We start from the raw sequence: 8,602 nt of genomic DNA, 5'->3' as shown, positions 1-8,602 counted from the left end.
GAGATGTCAACCATGCTAGTTCAGCAGCCACAGAATGGTTCAGAATGGGATCAAGTGTTAAATGCACTTGGTCCCCAGGGGGATTCAACACAGGTTTTAAAGTTACTTAAAGAATAACAATACTAATAACAACCATCTACTTGGAAGCCTGCATAGAGATGGCTTCTCAATTAGGTACTATTTAAAAAAGGCAGTTCATGCACAATTCCACCAACTCAGAGAAAGATGGGATCAGTGCAGGATGCAAAGTGTAGTTCATGGTGGAGGTCACTCACTTACTGGGGGGCAGGGAATTGACACTTAGGAATAATGTTTATCATTTTAATGTCTATTATCAATTAACTTAATTTGGTATGGAGCATCAACGCCATCTAACAGTTCTTATTTTTCAGTTCTCTTCACAGACTCGCAGGTGAAATAATTGCTATTTAATACAGCTATTCCCCTCCCTGCTAGTTTGGAAAATACACACCACTAATGGACCTTGAGATGTCACCAAGCACCACTATTTTAACCTTTTCATCACCTGTTTACGAATTTAATGTCATGTGAGGCTAGTTAGAGCCTGAAGTGCTAAGCTCTGCATTACTTTTCACTTTTTAATATAGTGTCTCTGTTTATGTCACAGCTTTCTTTGCCGATTAACTCTCTTTCCCTGTCCCCAGGATAATGCTAAGTCCCTTTCATAGGCATGACCTTTTAGACTCATAGTTCCTGTTAAGTAAAAAAAACAGTGGCCCACAGTTGTTAATAAAGGCTTTGTAACATTTTACTGAACCAATGTAGCCGGCAACACAATGTTCATTCAGTTATACAGTCAGCTTACAGCTGTCACATAATTGCTCCTCTGAGTGCAGTTCCTTCTCTAAAGGAATCAGCTTGGCACAGCATACAGGCATTAACTTGCACAAATGTATACCTTACTGGCTCCTTAATGATCTTTTAATCATCCTTTTGTGTGATCCTTCCATCTCTCACAGCCTCAGTGCCCAGACTTGGTGACTGAAGAATCGCAGCAGCTTTTGATTTTTGTCCAGGACAGTTAAAAGCGACCCACATCTCTAGAATGGTTGGCACAAGAACCCTACTGCTAAATCATCTGGATCACTGGCACTTTCTTTAGAAAACACCAATATTCAGAGGTCTTTGCAACTATTATTTTTCCCCTGCTTTACTTTTCTTGTTTATGGAGGGCCAGAATAACTATAAAATACTTTGTTATTCTGGAATTGTTTTATTTCCTCATTCTCTAGTGGTATCCGAACCTCTAGCCCCACCCCCCACGTAAGGGTGCCTCCATTAGCTAGACAACTGCAGTGGAGGCACCCGTGTGTCCATGCTCACAGCCCTGCCTATACCTAGCAGTGTGCATCTATAGACACACACAGCATGCAGCCGGCCACGCCCCCACCCTTGCAGTCACAGTTTGACTGATGGCAGAAGGAGCCTATAGCTACTCTGCCCCCAGTACCCTCCCCTATAACTAGGAAGGTCGTGGAGCCCCGAATCTCAATACGCATTTCGGTGTAACCAACCCTTACTCAGAGCAAGACCTTCACCTCTATATGCCACAATTCCAAATATATAGGACTTACATTCACAAGTTGGGCCAAAGCTTCATCACCCTCTCCACCAAACCCTGGAAGCTGTAAGGACCATAAACATGGATTGCAAACCATACCTTGCAAGTTGAAATAGTGGACAAATAGTGCTTGTTCCCTGGCTCCATTGTCAGGGGTGAGGTGTCAAGTGGCACGGCATCAGAAAAAAACAAAACCGGAAGTGCAAAAAGACAGAAACCGTAAGTGAAAAACCGAAATCAGAAGTGTGAAAGACTTTGTTCTCTACACCTCCAGAAGTGCAAAAAACTTCAACTTCTCCTGGTGTTGCTATGGAAGCACATAAGCAAGAACAAAAACACAATCAAAAAACAAAAACATCCTGTCTAGCTTGAGGCAACACTGCTGGGAATGAGCCAGAAAGAAAAAAAAGGTTAACGTACACTACTTTGCAGGAGTGGGGGGAGGGGGAATGATAAGCAGGACCACTAATGCATGTGATGCTACTTATACACTCTCAAATGAACATAAAATCAATTTAAATGGTAATAGCTAGGGATGTTCAGATACCAGTGCCAATACTTGGCATTTTCACAAGAACTACCAGGGTCGCAGAGGTTACAACTGTGACACGGCTCTGGCGCTCCACCACTGTCCTGAAATCATTAGTCTGTATTGTTTTAGAAAAACTGTCACATGACAATAAACAAAAATGATTCAGCACTTGTATCTGTGAGTACTTGGACAAGTATCAGTACCAAAAAAATGGTATTGGTTCATCCCTTAAATTTATTTGAAAAAAAAAATCATACATTAAAACAGGGATACACAAATCCAAGGAGCTCTGTATGCTCCTTAAAAATGACAACTGCTTTCCAACCTTTGAATTTTTCTCTAGTGTAGTCTTGGAGCTGGAAAAGTATCTGTACTTGTACCGAGTACGGTACTTGTTATCTGAACAGCCTTAGTAATAACTAATGGTATGTACATATATAAATACCATAACGGTGATAAAATATATACACACAAAAAACATATAAAAACAAGCTAAAAATATAAAGACAAGCTAAAACAACCTGAGATCTCAGAATAAATGTTGGAAGTCGAATCAATACAAATTCATATAAACAGAAGAAAAGCTAAAAAGCTAGATAAATCATAAATACCTGTAATAAATAATAGTATTTGTGCTCTGTGCCAAGAAAAGGTCAACTCTGGTCAGGTCTTTGTAACTCTCAACAAAATTAGTGCAATCAATACTTTAATTAGTTGCATTGCTTTAAAAGTGTCTAGATATGCAATCAGCATTGGACTCATTCAGAATTTATAACCTGAGTTTTAAAAACTCACTGATTTAAAGTCTATTTCTAAATTAGATAAAAAATTGAACCAAGCTGATGAATCCTGTTTTCAAATGCATAGAGAGACCTCTACTGCTCCTTCCACATCACAGCTCCACTGCTTGGGTTCATTGCAGGTGGCGGCCAGAGTAAATGCAATCCAAAAAAAAGCTGCACATTGCCAATCTTCACCCAGCACTTCTGTATGTGTGAAATTCAGTCAATTCCAAATGTCTGATCCCTGCCTGCCGCCCACTGATCTCTAACACGTTTCCCAATTGGGCTTAGTTGTAGAGTCTTCATTTAGGCCTTGTTCACACCAGATGCAGTGCATTCCAGCCCGATTCTGGCCAGAACGCACTGCTTCGCATTGCGGCCGGCTCACTTTTTTGTGGGGCAGGAGGGGGCGTGGCGGTCCATTGAAGTGAATGGCACCATAGCCACGCCCTCCGGCCGCAATGCGACCGGCCACAGGGGATCGCAAGGCACATTATGCCTGCGGTCCAATCAAAATGCTGCAAGCACTAGTTTGATTGGATCGGACCGGACCACAAGCATAATGTGCCTTGCAAACCCGTTTGGCTGATCGCATTGCGGTCAGAGGGCATGGCTACGGTGCCATTCATTTCAATGGCCCGTCACGCCCCCTCCTGCCCCCTAAAAAAGTGAACCGGCCACAATGCGATGCAGTTCGTTCTGGCTAGAATCGGGCCGGGACGCACTGCATCTGGTGTGAACAGGCTCTAATAGAGGCCTAATGAGCCAACTTACTTCAGCTGGGCTCATTACCTCTACCATTCAAGCACTCCCAGCACTCTATCTAGTGGAATCCTGAATGCACCCAGATGATTTTACTTGCCTGCTGTCACTCTGGGCTTCAGTAGCTGAGCAATGACAGCTCAGTGACCGGAAGTGATGGAATCTGTATCGCTCCCGCCTCCAATAAATGGGGAGTAGGAAGGCAAGTGGATTTTCGCCTCTCTCCTCCCTAGCTTCCCGCCAGCACCCGACATGCAGCTCAGGCTGAGTAGACCTAGAAACACAGCGGAGGTGTTGAGCGCGCGCGCGTGGAGGGGGGGGGGCACTTTATTAGCATATAGAAGCAATCTGGCGGCAGCATAGCCGCCAGAATCACTTCTATTATAAAGCTGGCAGCCAGCTTTACAAAGGTAAACAGAGCTTTTTTACAGGGCCATGCTGCCAATGATGTACTAGTTACGTCTGTGGCCATGAAAGGGTTAATAATGCTGCCCTTGCTAGAGTGACATGCACAACAATAAAAATCAAAAAACAGTTCTACTCCTTCACTTTACTAAACAATAGCTTTAGCTCCTAAATTCCTCTTCTACCAGCTCCAAGTCAATTGCCCTCACTGCGGTCAGGTTACACTGGACCCCATTGTAGTCTCAATCCAGGCTATTTAGCAAACTCTGCCTTGATTATCCTACATACCGTTAAACTATAAGCCATTAAGAAGGGGGAGGTCCATCCCTGAAATGCTGCATCTGACATGTTTATTTAATAAACATTTTAAAGGCATTTCTAAGCAAGATGACTGCTCCCAACCTGTCAAACAGTAATTTTTAGAAGAGAGTCAACAGTTTCAGCCCATATAGACACATGAATATTTAATGTTTGTAGCAAGGAAATGTAGGTATATGTAAGGTGTGTGCTCTGTCAAGACTTTTTCTTTCAGCCAAGGACTGTGCCAAACAGGGCCATCCCTATAATCAGGTTGTCTCATTAGGTGCAGCCAGATGTTGCTCCTAGAAAGCTTTGATGCTCTGGTGTCCTGTCCAACTCACTGACATCACCAATTGCCAAGCTCCTAACATCCAGTTACATCAGTAAGCTGGGCGGCATGCCAGACAGAGCCGCTGACAGTGCAATCTGGCATCTGCTACAGTCACAGTGAGTGACCATTCCCTGTCAGCAACCAAAACCAACTGCCAATGCCCCCCACCCTGGAATGATATTGCCTCAACAAAAAAGCTTAGTAAAGGCTTGCAAGAGTCGGAGGATGTAAACACACCCTCCTTCTCCTCATCTTATGGCACTGACAGCAATGTTTTAACTAACACAATATGCCAGAAGGCATAGTTTTTTATAAGAAAGCTCCCCATGCTTTACAAACACAATGGCATGTTTATACTCCATAATGATCATTAGTAAAAATAAGAATAGTACATTATATATACATATTTGATAAAATAACTGTTCATAAACTTGTAACTTCTATATATAGGTTGTCTATAAGGAAATCCCCTAGAGCAGGGATAGGCAAACTCCAGCCTTGCAGCTGAGACACAACTACACATCCCATTAGGCACTGCAAGACTCTTAACACCCACAGGCATGACTCCCAAGGGCAGATGCATGATAGGATTTGCAGTTTTACCACAGATGGAAGGCTGGATTTTGCCCCCCTGCCTGTCTGCTCCTGCCACAGAGGGAAGTATCCTTTTAGATGCTTGCAGAGTCAAAAAATAATGGCATGACTTATAACATAAACATAACTGAATATACATTTCTTACATGTAGACCATCTTCTTTCACATACACATAACTGGCTTCTTAGCTTAATCTGTATTCTACAGCTTTTCTGAAATTTGCTACAGTTTCCTATTAAACAGGCACATTTTTTCATGAATAAACTGATTAGGACTGATCATCTTCTGGAAGGGTGATGTAAGTGATGAGAACACAAGCAGGACCGGCTCTGCCTATCATAATATATCCAGACATTTTTATTATTGGAATTTCAGGACAGTAATGGATGAAAAGGCAGTAATCTAGGCAGAACCTTCCAATAGCACTTTGGCACAAAAGTAATTTGCAAATATATTATAGCATTTCAAAAATTCAAATCTTTCTGGGATTGCAGGTATGATTTTTATGAAGCTGCTTTTGTTTTCAATCTCTCCTTTGAAATAATACAGGGAATACTGGGAATAGCAGCTATATTTTCATCTGAATATTTATACAAAATAGATGTGAAAAGAAAACATAAAAATGTTATAGCAACAAAATATGGTTATGTTTATCTTCCCTGATGTGCCCGGTGTAATACAGAATTAAGTAAGCATAAAAATGTTTTACAGCATGCAATCAGGATTTCATCCGATTCCACCCAAATCCTTCCAAACTGTAACCAACTCTTGGCCAGTTTTGTCTAACCCATTACTTTTACATACAGTAGTGCCCAAACTAACAGAAAATGTTGGGGTACTTTGTAGTTGTGCAAATGCACATTACCCTGTCTACAACTACCAAGTTACAGTTAACGGAAGCTATGGCTAATGTTAAAAAATAGTCTTTCTATATCTTTACTTAGTGATAGCCAAATTAATAGGTTAAAATATGATTCACTATGTAAGTCTTCACACCTACAAGTATTTGATTATGAGGGTTCAAGCACAAGATTTTTGAGCTCAAAACAAGAGGAACGTTTTAATAATAAAGTACTAAAACTTCAATACAACAAACCAACAATCTATTTAACTACTAAACACAAAGAAAAGATTTAAGCGTGTAGAGCTATATTAGCAAAATATACAGACAGTGATATATACAAGAGAAATTATAGACATATATAGAAGTGCTGATGGAATACTTGTATATTTGCCAGTTAAATATCACATGAGGGCCCCATTCTGGTGGTCTAAAAAACATATTTTTCATCCAAACTTTGGATTGATATAGAGCTTGCTTCCATAGGCTTACATGGAGTGGCATTGATTGGTGGCCTTAAAGTACTTATCTGATCAAATTATAAAGTCCTCTGGGTATTGGATTTTTTTCAAATACTCTTTGTTACAGCATCCAACCCCTTTTTGTACACAAATTCTGGAGGGAAAATTACAAATTTGCAAGTGTTTGTAGGCCCCAATTGTTATCTTTACCAGGGCGGACAATCTAATTGTTTATCGAAATACATGGATCCTTTGAAGCTGTTAGCCAGAGATAAAAGGATATTTGCATATATTGTCTAGATAAACCATCCTTGAGCCAGGGTATTCCTGTCTTGACCATTTGCAATTAACAGGCTAAGCCTGGGTAGATCCATAATTACATTCATAATCCCCCTGTATTCAATCCCCCAGGACAGAAAATACTACTCTTCTTATTACTCCCATTTAGTCAGTCACCCAACATAGAATATACAGTATTTCATTACAAAAACTATAAACATATGTTCCGGGCCAGCCTTAGGCCTTTAGGAGCCCTGTGCGAAAAGCTTTACAGTGCCCCTCAGTAACCACACCCCTCAGTAACCACAGCCATTTTTCCAATATCCGCACCATTTAAAGACTCCAATTGTGTTAATCCCCAAAGAAACATATTAAAAAGTATGGTAAAAATAAAACTTTTATTCAAAGGTATTAAACTTGTAGGCACAATGTAAGTATTCTTATGAAATAAAACAACTGTAGGCAAACAAGTGATAAACAATAAATGTCAAACTAAAACAGAGTCTATAAAAATAAAGTGTCAGAACGTCATGCAGACCCTTTTTCAATTAAGTGTATCTAGAAAAGTAAAAATAAAAAACAGAACACAAAACCTAGAATACATGTTAAATAAATGAATAACTATTTGCCCGAATATACGAAAAATTTATTCAGGCACATAACAATTTGTTTGAGAATGCGCGGCGGCCATGTTGTCCACCGGCGTGTTCTGCGAATGCGTGCCACCATCTTGAAGGTGGGGAGCATGACGTCACATGACGCCATGCATGCGTGGTGTCAGGTGGCGTCACACGCCGATACAGGAGCGCCATCTTGGTATTAGCACTCAGTACAGAGGCTTCCCATTCATTCAGACACTGATGATAGTAAAACATTTACTATCACCAGGTTCTGAATAGGGAGAAGCCTCCATAGGGAGTGCTTCTACCCATTCGGAAATTCATGAATGAAGTGATGTAAATCACATCCTGTTCATTCATGACTGGCGACATATAGTACTATGTGTCCCCAGTTATTTACAAACACTTGAATGATCAGATGATCACTCCAGTGTTTGCTCTGCACAGATGATTGGTAAATATCACTGATATCTACCGATCCTCTGCTCGGCCACGCACACAGCCGCTGTCATCCTGAAAATGACAGGATGACAGCGGCTCCGCTTTTCTCACCGCTCAGCCGTCCTGAAAGCTGCAGCTTTTCTTCTCACCGCTCGGCCATCCTGACAGCAGGCAGCACTCCCTCCTGCGCCCCCTCCCCCGGAGGCTTCAGCGCACAGTTTCTTCCCGGAACCCCCGCTGCCTCAGCCCGTACAGGCAACGAGGATCCGAGGACATCACTGAAAGGGAGGGGGGGTGGAGGAGAGGGAGCGTTCTCATGTTTGATGACCGAGGGGTGAGAAGGAAAGAAGCCGTAGGCTGTAGTCGCCCGCCTGATGCCCTTGTCGGCATGGCGCCCTGTGTGGCCGCACCCCAAAGGTCGGCCCTGCATATGTTCATGGAGATTTGACATAAATCTCATATGGTAACACTTAGAGAGTAATGCCCTCTCTATCCTGCCTAAATGGCAGGAAGAGGCAGATGATAGAAGCAAGCCCCTAGCGAACACTTTGGCTCGTTCATCAACTGCACATGCTCAGTGCACTCTCTCTCTCTCCCTCTGCAGTGGCTGACCTTAGCATTGTGTGACAGAGGGAGAGAGAGTGCACTACGCATGTCAGAGAGCTCAAAAT

The 8,602-nt window shown here is 42.0% G+C and overlaps 1 protein-coding gene across 1 annotated transcript in view; it reads left to right on the top strand.

Moving 5' to 3' along the window:
- The window catches only part of SNTG2 (syntrophin gamma 2), a 381,958-nt gene that overhangs the window by 132,752 nt on the left and 240,604 nt on the right, over positions 1 to 8,602 (top strand). The gene's annotated exons all lie outside the window — the stretch shown is intronic.

Source organism: Nanorana parkeri, unplaced genomic scaffold (genome assembly GCF_000935625.1).
Source record: "Nanorana parkeri isolate BGI_ZX_2015 unplaced genomic scaffold, ASM93562v1 scaffold383, whole genome shotgun sequence".
NCBI classification, from domain to species: domain Eukaryota; kingdom Metazoa; phylum Chordata; class Amphibia; order Anura; family Dicroglossidae; genus Nanorana; species Nanorana parkeri.
The sequence above is the reverse complement of the archived record's forward strand: the minus strand, read 5'-3'. Positions and strand labels throughout refer to the sequence as shown.